Source organism: Ambystoma mexicanum, chromosome 1p (genome assembly GCF_040938575.1).
Source record: "Ambystoma mexicanum isolate Mex_15411 chromosome 1p, UKY_AmexF1_1, whole genome shotgun sequence".
Classification (NCBI taxonomy): domain Eukaryota; kingdom Metazoa; phylum Chordata; class Amphibia; order Caudata; family Ambystomatidae; genus Ambystoma; species Ambystoma mexicanum.
In genome coordinates, this window is record NC_090921.1 from 689746530 (window position 1) to 689758904 (window position 12375).

A 12375-nucleotide genomic window follows, 5' to 3' on the forward strand; every position below is an offset into this window, starting at 1 on the left:
TTCTAGTTGCAAGCTGTAACTTGTCACTTTGAACTTTTAAAATTTCAAATCTGAAAAACGACCTTTACCATATCACTCATATCTCCGTGACCGTTTGTTTGTCTTAGAGACTTGCAGTAACTTTCCTCTGAAAGCTGGGAATCTTGGCTTTTCAACGAACCTAGAACCGCATTCCTACTCCCTAAACTTTTGCCGCAATCGCGAAAAACGCACTCGTGAATTTGCCGCGATTTGCAAATTTCTCCACGTGTGAAAACAGCAGCTTCCTTGCTTTCATTTGCCAAAAATTCGTTTAACCTGCTAATCATTCCTAGAACATTGCTAAAGTAAGCCTGAACTTATTTAAACCAACTAATCCTCAACCTGAACCTCCAGAGGGAATTAAAATCATTTTAGCACATTTTCCAATATATTGCTATCACATTTTAAAGCATTTTGAGCCTGTGTAAAACTCATATCTATTCTCCTCCAAGCTTGCTGGGAAACTGGAACTCTGTATTACACTGTGATTGTATACCTGAACCGTGTGCTCTTCCTTCCATCTCCTTACATTGTATAGGCGGGGTGAATTGCCATAAAGGGAAAGTGATTACCTTGTCTTTTGTGAAACCATATCAGTTTATTTTCTATACTGCATTTCATTCATTCAACCTTGCATTTCCTTGAACCCTATAAAGCATTCTCTACCACATTATTCTTCTGTCCCTATTTACCAGTGTGCTACCTTATCCATTTCATGTCAACTCCTTAGTGATTATAAAGAAGTGTGCTAGTGCCAGATTCTCCGTTGTTAATCTTTATCATATCAGATTAAGTGTGATATTCAATTATTAATTTATTATAAAGTGTGATATATATATATATTGTTTAAATTCTCAAATAAACCTTTTAACTTGCAAAACAGAACTACTTCTTGGCTCAGTGGGGTCATGGGGATTCCAAGAGAGGGGTGTTATATAGGGGTAGTCATCCAGAACGCATGAACTGGACATAAAGATATATCAGTAAGGGTTTCCATTCAGTATCCCAGACTAGGCATTGACTTAGCTGTAGTGTTGAATTGAATCCTCTTACAAATAATATTCCAGAATAGTGAGACTTGCTCAAAAAGTAAAATTAGATTATTATTAGTGATAGAATATTCTGGCCATATTGGTAAATCAATAGTTACGCTTGCCTTGTCTGTTCATTTAGGTGTAAAATTGCTGTATTATGATGTTACTACCTACATCGATGGTCATTTCATTATATCACAACGCCATTCTTGAGTGTGCATTTGTATTCTAATGACCTCTTAGTCATACCGCAGTTTCATAATTCTTTCGTTTTACATACATGAATGTCTTCTCATACCGTACATATTTCATTGTCATTCTGTAAATGTATTATAGAGTATGTAGTTGTATTCTAATGACATTAAACAACAATATCATGGTCATTCCACACTATCATAATTCAATTCTGAATACATAGATGTCCTAAATTATAGGCCTAACATTGTTATTTCGTAAATACATCATGTCATGTCAGATTGTGTTTATTAACAATTCGACAAAGTTGGTTTAGTGTAGACACCTTCAGTGTAACTTACTACTGTTCTGATCTAACTCATAAAAATAGATTCAAAGAAAATGCCTTGTTCATCCCTCTGGGTTCTAGAGCTTCTAGCTTATGAATCCAGAACATTCCCCTTCGGGATAGTATCTGTTGTAAATTCCCTCCTCTTGGTGGTCGTGTTACTATTTCAAGAATCACAAACCTCAGTTGTGAAATTGTTTGATGTTGGTCTTTGAAATGTCTGGATACTGGCGATTACAGAAGTAACGGCTGCGCTGTCTCTGCTGAGCACATATGGGGCGAGATGGAGCATAGACACCACAAGAATGGCTGCATTTTGTTTCTTCATGTCAATCCAAAGAAATCAAATTAACTGCAGAATGGCTCTGCGCTGTTGTGCTGTCATCTTGAAAAGTCAAGGCTGCACCCAGAAAGGTCCTGCATTTAAAATGACCTTGCACTGGTGCTATTTCCATCTATAGAAATTGCAAAAGAGTGCAAGAAGGGTGAAGCAATATTGCACAAACGTGGCGCTTGAACAGGCATATTCCTTGTGAAATATGGGATTTGCCTATCTGATTTTTATAAGGGTGACTATTGAAAATATGAAGTTGTATTCCATAACTCCTTTTGTGAAAAATTTGGCTTGTGGAACAAAAGTGGTCATAAAATGCATACACTTAAGGGGAGGTCACTTCCTTCAGTCTAATCAGCTCAGAGGTAGGTGGCAACATCCACAGCCTGACCAATCCCATCTTAGAGGTAGGTCCAGGTTATTTCCACCCACGTAGTAAAAATCCTCCGATGTCATCCTGTTTATAAAAGGAGGAAGCATAGAGAGAGTCAGGACATTCAAAATTCAGGACATCTAAAATCCAGAGATCCAGACATTCAACATCCCACATTCACCCTGCAAGACTCCAGACTCCAGAGGCAGGCCAGAGGTAGCTGATCCATATCCAGGCAGAACCTCCTATCCAGGCAGAACCACTATCCTGAACTAAACCCTACAAAAATCTCAATAATTCAGGGAGAAAGGAGGAAAGGCTGTGAACCCCATTGGGAGAATCCAGTGTCCAGACCTCTCTTTGCCCAGCTGATGCACCCCACTGTCCACTGTGACCAGACCCCGGTGGCCCTGCTGTTCCCTTAAAGGAGTGCCCAGCTGCTGCGCATTGACTAGAACCTTGTCCCGCTGTCCAGAGACCCGGTTAGCTGTCCAAACTACCCAATTCAAGTGCAATTTGTAAGTAGTACCCTCCCAAGTAACCAAAAAGCTGCATATATCACTCTGTTACCTTGCATTCTGTCCAACCCCATAAAAATCCTATAAATACCCTAGTAACTTCTTAAATTGTCAGAATCCTCTGTGTATCCTGTCCTTGGAAGAATCCATGTTAGTCTCCATGTGTTAGCGCCATTCTTTCCAAATCATTTCAGTACGTTGTGTAAGTCCTCAGTACTATTTTGAATTCATTAATTAATTTCCCATAGAGATGGACGCGGTGTGAATAGGTTAACCTTGCAAATTAACCTCCTTGATACCGTGTCTTTCTTTAAATATCTAGTCACTAAAATATAGTTACAGTAGAACCAATCATTTTGCTAACAAAACCGAGTTAGCCCGTGAAAGTGTTTCCCCGTTAAAACCGGTTTTCTTTCCCTATAAAGAATCCCATACTGTCACCATTCGAGAGTCACCCTTTCACTTTACTATCATACCTGTTATTTGCCTTGGTGCCTCATCAGTAAAACCGATTTTTGATTCTGTCTATTTAGCTCATTTCAGAAGTTGTTTGCTTGTTTTAAACCCGTGAAAACTAAGAAATTGCAATTTTCCCACGTGTGATACTTGCTGCACAGAGTTCTCTTCTCAAAGTCAATTTTCTATCCTGTATGCATATTGTTTAGTGCCTGTCCTTGTAGCTTGTAGGTTTTTTTGCTTCTTTAGAACAGCCACACCAATTCCTGTCTTATCTATTCAACCGCACATGTAAAATAACTATTCAGTAATTCCGAATGCCATTTTGCTCAATTTCAAGGGTTTTCAATGTGATTTTGGCCTCCCACTCAGGGGCGGTAGGTCAGATTTACAATCCGATTTTTGCCTACTATACCTGACTCCTTGCTACTACTCTCCACCCACACAAAGCTTGGTTAACAGGGGTTTGAGGGAGTTTTGCAGGGGGAAGTCAAAACCGTTGTGCCTTTTTAAAAGTATTATCCCAAAGTGATCTCATCTTCATTAATTTCTGCATTGCTGGGTCTGATGTCAGAACGTTAAATTAAGTGTATCCTATTATTTAGCTGTGTAATTATCACCCCACTGATGATTGCTGCCCTGTATTGAATCTGTTTGATTTTTATTTCAATTAAAAATAAATAAATATGTCATTATTACACACCAGCCTGGTTCATGGTCCATTGCGACACAGGGTGTTCGTCAAGGGGGGTGTGAGATGGGTTGGCTGCCTTCTCAAAGCTGAATCTGAAATAAATAAACTTGAAAGCGTTTTTATTATGCGTCACATCCCTGGCCAGTGGAAAGAGTCCTGGTCTGGAGTGTGCTGTGTCTTTAAATTCGTGACAATTCTCTGAGGAAAAAGGCTAGACGCACCTCTTGCAAGGATGACAATGTTTTCTTTGTCCTACAAAAAGAAAAAGGTACAATAGGGACATTCAAACCCGACTGCCATGGAGCACACTCGTTAGTTCAAAGCAAGACAACATTTTAAAGGAGGTTATTGTCACAAATTATGCAAGCAATATATGGTACTAGTTCACCTGACTCATTTGTCATCCCCTTTATACTTGCCACCCACGCTGTATAAGGCGCCAAATGATTGGTGATAGTTTCTTCGTACCTGTCCTTTTCCATGTGGTCGTTGGCCTTGCCACGTCAGATTCTTAAGACCTGATTGGTGGTCTGCTTGAGAATGTTGCTCTTCTACAAACACCTCACATGATATTCATCTGACATGAGCTCAGTGAATACTCTCAAGATCAAATTGGCCCTCAGAAAGTAGAGGCACTTTTTTTAATCCCAGATACGTAGGCGCCCCAACCATACCTCCCCGGCAATTACCTAAATTTGTTATCCTCACCCCATGCACCTCATAGTACAAATTACAGAACATCCTGCTCCATGCAGCAGCCCCCCTCCCCCCGCCCTGACGGCTGCCCCCTTCCTCAATCTTTACCTGGGTTCCTCCAGGGACCAGACTAATCAGTCAAATGGTGAGGGAATTAGGAGTTCTATGGATGAGCATCTGGCAGCTCAAAAGGAGTGACCATTATCTTGGGGGTACTAGTGCCTGAAATCTAGGTAGGCCTGTTTTGGCAACTCAGGACCTATGCCCATGAGATTGTCCTTCAGGGACCACTGCAGCCCTATCTGCGTTCAGCTATTCACATTCCTTTCTAGTTGCATCAGCCTCCATCGTGAGACAATGCATAGTTGTATCTTGTTCAGCCTGAAGGCCTTCTTGTCTAATGCCTGGGCTTGGAATAGGGATGGGAACGTGTATTAATGATGAATGCCATGATGTACTATTGCTGGTACTGCGGCCTGGCTGTTCTAGACCTCAATTCCAAGATGGCGGTGTGTCAGTGTTTCCTACCACAAAATGGGAAGATTTTGCCTGATTCAGTCATATTGCTTACTCCTACATTTCTGCACTCCACAGGTTCCCTGGGCATTATAAACACATGTAACCCACTACTCCCTTGTCCCTGTAACCCACCAATATGTCGCCTCAGGTGAATCTCATCCCCCCAAAGCCTTGTTTCTTGGTTCTGTTATGCTCTTAATATATTTTCCGCAACTGGAATCTTTTTGGAGGGGCAGGGTGCTTGGACATGCATCCCAACACCCGGCACGTCCCTTCATGAGACAATTCATAACCGCATCGGAAGCATGTTTTGTTTGTGGTCTTGACACCCTCATTTTGAGCCGGCATCAGTTTCTTGGTGGATTCTTGTTCCTTTAACACTGGTGACCGCTTTACTCTGCCCATGTTGAGTACTTGTTGGGTAATGGCTGACTCTGTTCTTGCCATTGGCAGGATCTCCTCTAGCGACCTTTGCTTTTCTAAGAGCTTTTTCCTAAAGTCAGGAGATTCACAGCCCGCAATGACCTGGGAGAGTAGTGCCTCTTCATTAGAGTAGCAATGAAATGCAGTGTTTTATGCGTATTCAAAGTCGCATGATGAAATTGTCCAGAGTTGTCTTCTGACATGTTGTTGTGTCTTCTACTTTGTAATCCCTCGCTTTGTTTACTTTGTAATCCCTCGCTTTGGGGTCTCTACAACTGGTGGATGGGTCATATCTGCTAGCTGTTGTGTGCTGCAGGTCTGGCTGCACTCCAGCTCAGACACACTCTTATTTCAGTCAAAGTGGGCTCCCCACGCTGCACTGTATGCCTCCTGGGCATTGAACTCACCCTCTGGCTGGGTCCTCGTGCTGATGGGCCTTTCTGCATCTGCGGATGCTCTGGGTGCACCTTGCCATCCAAAGCCGTGCCCTCTTCTGCTCCTTCATTTGCGGGCTCTCTGCCTCGTGCATTATTGCATTGTGGGGATGTGTGGCACATACAGTATCCACGTGATGTGAGACGCTCCGGGAGTGATGCCTGAATCCCACTAATGTTTGGAATGAGAAAACAGATGAAAACGTGTCCATGATAAAGTCTGGAGAGGCTGTGTATTTAGCGACTTCTTTGACCAAATATGACCCATGCACTTCCAGAATTAATCAACATGGGCAGCCAGTCCTGAAGAAAACATTTCCACATGTGCATTGGTCAAATGTTGAAACTAGGAAGGAGGAAAGATAGGAGACCCTTTGAAAGAGCTCTGAATAATCAGAAGACAATTGTATTCTACCTCATTACTGTCTCACTGAGTAGATCAAATTTCCTACTGCACCTCCTCAGAGGTACTCTGCCTTTCCTCTCCTTCCACCAGAAGCTCATGGTCTCCCAAGCTCTGGTTCTCTCTAGGTTGGACTATTGTAACAGCCTCTTTCTAAATCTACCTGCCTCTACTCTCCGCCCTCTGCAACTAATCCAGAACAGGACTGCGAGACTTGTCCTTGGCCTCAAGCCCTGGGATCATATCTCTCCAGCTCTGCAATCTCTCCATTGGCTCCCAGTGGATGCAAGGATGAATTCAAAACCCTCTGCATTGTCCACAAGGCTTTCTGGGGCCTGCGTTCTAAATACCTTCAGCTATCCCTCCACTAATACCTCCCCTCTCAAGCTCTTCGCTCCTCTACCTCTAACTCCCTCAGGGTCAGTCGTTTTTCAAAGAAACAAGCTAGGGGTAGATCTCTGTCTTCGGCTGGGGCTTCCCTCTGGAACAGCCTCCCTGTCACTCTAAAACTTGAGGAGAACCATCTCCGGTTCCGGAAGCATCTCAAGACCTTCCTTTTTGCTTCTGCCTTCTCTCCTCCTCCCCCCTGCTGATCTGTTCTCTCCTGGCACCATGCATCTGGCCACCCTCTGTCCTCCGGGCCCAGGTACCTGCTCACCCTGCCACCCCCCGCACTGCCTCCGGGCAACCCCTTGCACCGGGTTCTGTATCTGTACCCATACAGTCCCCACCCCTTTTTCTTCCTGCCCTTATCAGACCTACCCTGTCTGCTGCCTTAAACCCAGCACTTGCCATTTGTTGGCTGCACTACCACTGTGTGTTGCCTTTATCATTTATTTATTTATTAATATTTATCTGGCTCTCCTTTGCTCCGCACTTTCCACTTCTCCCCCCTTCCATGCACCTTTCCCCTCCCCCTCTCCCATGCACTTGCGCGTTCTCAATGTCACTGGGCCTAGTAAGCTCGTTGTTTTGTTCTCCTCTCTTCCCCTCCCTTGACTTGTTGCGCTCTGAAACACTTGTGTACGAGAGTGATAGAACTAATATGTCAGTATCAATATCAATATCAAGGCTATATGTCTGCAGCTTAATTGAATATGCGTGTTTGTATGCGTTTAGCTATTATTATGCATTACATTGTGAATCAATCGCGATACTGTTTGTTCCTTATTGATTGGGTGGTTGTTGTAAGGTTTGCACAGCAGATTCCTAGAACACTATTTAGGGAATATCGATTGCAATTTTTTGCACACTGCACTTTATATACATATTGTGGGTTTTTTGTATATGTGTACTATGTTTACATTAAATTGCTGCTAATTCAAAAGCCAGCTGAGGCTGTTGAAATAAATTGAATATTTCTTCATGAATAACACCGTCATTCCGTCTTGTTCCTTGCTTTAATAACAATAGAGTTGTCATGTCTGAAATATCTCAGGGTGTCCCTGTATGTGCGTGACAGCTTATTGACTTTGACAGTTCCTGTACCTGGAAGGGAAAGCAATTCATCAAATCCATCTAGTGCTGCTTTTTCTAAACACTGTTATTCATTCTGCATTCCAATCCGGATGGTTTTGCGACATGCAGTATGGGTGCTAATTAGCTCTGAGGCTGACTGACAGGAGTGCAGCACAGGCAACACCGGTCTGTGCCTGGGAGAAGTGCATGGCTCATGGGCACTCGTGCGTGGAGGGGCACAAAGAATGCCCAGGAACACGCATGAGTCTTCTAGGTCAACAACACTGTCAAGCAGTGGCTCATAGAAGGACCTGTGGGTGTCTGAAATTCGGAGGCCCAGCATGTGCAAAACAGTGCACGCCAGGGCTCTGAATCTTATACCCTCAATGCCTCCTATGGTGCCCAGGTGGAAGAAGGGGTTGAGGAGATATGTGTCACTTACCTCTCTTCCGGATACATGTTGCCACAGGTGCCAACATTGACTGTGTCTGGACTGCTGCTGAGGCAGACTAAAATGAAATACAAGTGTGTATGTGTGTGTCATGTGCATCGGAATGAGGTGGGGAAACAAGCATTTCAGCGGGATATTGGTGTGACAAGGAGAACACAGAGGGAAATCAGAGTGACATGGGAACACTTGCTTTGTGGGCAATAACAGTTCCAAGACAAAACTGGGACTATGCAGTAGATCTGAGGCCAGTAGTGTAGACATGGGGCCATCTTGGAGGCAGGAGGAGGGGCATATCACAGAACTGATGGTACGGATGGAACCGTGGCCCCAAACTCTGTACAGCCCTCTGCTGCGCTCGATCTAGGTCCGTGCCTCAAATACTAAACATAAAAATAAATAATGGACAGTTTTGTGTACAGTGAAAGTCACGCAGACACGGCGAAAAACTGAAATAAAAAGAGAGTGAGGCCAGAAGTATGGGTTGTAGTGCAGTTTGGTGAAACGTTAGTGGCATTGGGAAAAGTCTGGGGCTATAAGAGTGACATAGGGAAACACTGAGGGCAATGGGACAGTTTTGGGAGCAATAGGAGTGGTATGGGGAAAAGCTGGGGAAAGTGAGAGAGGCATATGGTCAAACTAAGGGCAATGACTGTGACATGGGGCGAGTTAGGGTACAAAGGCCATTTATGGGGCAGTGGGTGGCATGGGGCAAAACTAGAGTTAGTGTGGCAGTTTTGCAAGCTATGAGAGTAACATGGGATAAAAGTGAGTGCAATGAAAGTGACATGGTGAAGAATTTTGCACACGGGGGCTAGAAGGAGGCAATGGGGCCTGGCTTCTGAAGTAGTTCAATATTTAATCTGGAGGCACAGCTTTCTTACCCGCCTTCAGGAATCTGATTTAGCACAGAATGTATTTTATTTATCTATTTATTTAGTTAATACATTTTTGATTTGTAGAGCGTGCCAAACCTGTAGGCATCAGGGCGCTGTTAGTTTACAATTTACATGTTAATTCAACAGTTCCAGAAAACACAGGTATACAACGGACCAAGCTGTGATGTTATTTAAAAAGCCAGGTTTTTAGAGATTTCCGGAAGGTCCAACATGATTGCTCGGCCCGCAAGGCTGGCGGACGTTTGTCCTATTGAGTGGCTGCCATGGTCGGAGAGCTTGCGTCGCATGCCTTGGCCTGTTTGAATTTGGGCTGGACGTGTCGATGGACATATGCTATTCTGGTAGGTCTGGGTGCGATCACCTTTTGAAATGCATCTATTCGTTATTTACAATGTTTTAAATAGGACCCGTTCCCGAATGGATAGCTAGTGGGCCTTTTTTCTGGCCGAGGTGATAGGTTTACGTTTAGGGATGTTGAGGGCAGCTCTCAGCCAGTTATTTTGGATGACCTGCATTTTCAGTGGTTATGTTCTGAAGTGCCTACAGTGCGTTACAATAGTCGAGTCTGGACCCAATGATGGCCGGTGCTATTGTAAAGCAAATGTCAGGTGAGAGGAAAGGTCTGGAGGCGTTGATCAATTTGGTGGTGTAGGCTGCAGAGGAGGAGATGCCGTTCACCTCCCGGGTCAGCGAGAGGGTCACATCCAGATAAACTCCCAATGTTTTCACTGAGGGGGAGACAAAGATCTGGATGCTGTCAATTTTGAAGGAGGTGTACGTGGTGTCCAACTTATTAATCTTGGCAGCCCCGCCCACTATGAGGATCTCAGTTTCATCATGAAGGCACAGGCGGTGAGTGGCCATCCAAGCTTGGATAGTCGAGTATACACTGTTTAGCCTTGCAGAGTCTGCCTGGAACATGCCGATGAGGGAAGTAGAATTTGGGTATCATCAACATAGTTTGTGTAAGATACGTCGATGGAGTCCAGTAAAACAGATAAAGCTTTCGTAAAGCTGTTGTAAAGTGTTGGGGAACCACAAGAACCTTGCAAGGTGCCACAATCAATGGGCACTGGAGGAGCATTGGCACGCTCAGCAAAGACTCTCATGGATCTGTTATGTAGGAACTAAGCGGTCCAGGTAGCTGCTGCTGGTGAGAAGTTAGCTGTTGCTGTGAGGTGGTGACACAGGAATTTATTGTGACTGAATGCAGCTGATAGGTCAAGGAGGAGCAGGAGAGCCAGTTTGCCCTCATGCCATATCTCATCTAGCTGTTTCTTAAGGTCAAGTAGAACCTAATCTATACCGCCGCCGTGACGAAACCCGGACTGGGGCACTCCAAGAATGTGGTTCATTTCTAGGAATTGCTTGATTTGCAGGTAGGCAGGTCTGTCCAGAATTTTCAGTAAAAAGGGACTGTGGTGATGGGGCGGTAGCTGTTCGGGACCGTAGGGTCCAAGGAAGGTTTTATTAAGAGTGAGAGAACACAGGCTTCTTTGAGGCTGGTGGGGACTACTCCTGATGAGAAGGAAGCATTGATAAAGGTGACGATAAAGGGGGCCAGCACTTCAGAGCAGTCTTTGATGAGGGCCGCCGGGCCGATGTCCCCTTTACATCTTGAGAGCATCAGACCTTTTAGGATGGTTATGACCTCAGCTTCTGAGACATTTGTGAAATGTAAGCTAGAGAGGTCCTGAAGAAGGCCGCGTGGTTGTGGGTGGCTGGCAGGGGTTGCTTCATGGAGTTCAAGGTAGATTGTTTGATTTCAATTTTCTTGTGGATGGTGTCATTTTTGGGTAGCATGGCATTTTGAATGTTAGTGCACCATGTCTCATTTTCGGTAAGTGTGGCGGGTGGTTGGTCATGACTTCTAATTCCCTGATGATGGAAAAAAATGTCACATGTGTTAGATTTGGCATTTGCTATTCTGGCGTTATGTGTAGTAGATTTGGCCAGAAGGATAGCTTGTTTGTAGTGTTTCGAGGCTGTAGTGAAAAGAAGCTTCAGGGAGTCTGTAGTAAATCATAAGATGGGGGGTATTGCTGTGCCGTGGGTTCTTAGAGCAGAAAGGGGTTAGTATTATTCCATAACCTCCCCTTGCCAACCCAATGTTATTACAATAAATGCCTTAATGTATTTCACATCCAATCCTCTTGACAAAACAAATGGGACACCAAAAGCGAAAAAACAAACAGCAAACAAAAGTCTCAATTGGGGTAAACTAATTATGTATTGGGATGCACAAACAGATTTTGAAAGTTGCTGTTTAACTGGTGGTTTCCACCCCAGGCATGTAAAGTTTGCCACCAACATCCGTAGTATGAATCAAAGCAGTAAAAACAAACAGTTATATTGCAGTCATTGAAAACATAAAAGAGAAATAGAAATAAATATAAATACAGCACACACCTCATACATTCCTGTTCATTGGTCACAAGAGATGTAGGTTTGAATCCAAGTGGTGGTGTGGGGTAGAAAGGAAGGCATGCAGAAAAGGAAAAAGAATGATAAGCAGACGTGAAGGAAAGCATAAAATGGTGATAGCAGCGAACGTGGGACAGAATCGTGCCTGTCCTAACAAAATACTAAGAGAAAATCAATAAGTTCAATACAATTGTCTGCTGCTATGGTTGGGAAGTGTCACCTTGTTACTCCCAGTTAAAGTCTGAATAGAAAATGTAAACAGAAATGTGTGGTATTTCTTCTCGGGTGTAACGTTGTTTTTCCGAGGTAAAGGTTTGACAACACAGTGGGGGAACTGAGTTCAGAGAATATGTCTTTGTGTGGGGAAATGAAATAACACCTACACACCCCTCACAGTTCTTGAGTTTTGGCGGTTACAGACAAAAAAAGGTAAAGAGAAATAAAGTATTCTGCCTTCATCAGGGCAGTGATGATCAAGTTCTGCGAAACAGAAAAAAGAGAAAATCTGATAAGGAAAAAGGGTTTAAAAATCCAATGCAGTAGGCAATAATTGCCAATTTTGTTGGTGTCCAAGAGGTTAGTCAAGGTTAATTGTGAAATAGTTTGTGAGTAGAGAAAAAGGAAAGAGGAAAAGGAAGAGATCTCCACTAAAAATACTTAGTAGGTGTATTAGTTGTCCAGGACTTTCTACTGTGGCTGCCTAGTCAATCGTGAAAGG

General features: G+C 43.6%; 1 long non-coding RNA gene across 3 annotated transcripts in view; it reads right to left on the reverse strand.

The window, feature by feature from the left end:
* Window positions 1-12375, reverse strand: part of LOC138579522 (uncharacterized) — a 70248-nt gene that overhangs the window by 37521 nt on the left and 20352 nt on the right. The window contains exon 2 of one of the 3 annotated variants that reach the window (XR_011304046.1): window positions 5999-6197. The exons of 1 other annotated variant lie outside the window; for it this stretch is intronic. This is a non-coding gene — a long non-coding RNA (uncharacterized lncRNA). Of the gene's footprint in view, window positions 1-3962; window positions 4206-5998; window positions 6198-12375 lie in introns of all 3 variants that reach the window. One more of the 3 variants, XR_011304049.1, reaches the window with a different exon arrangement.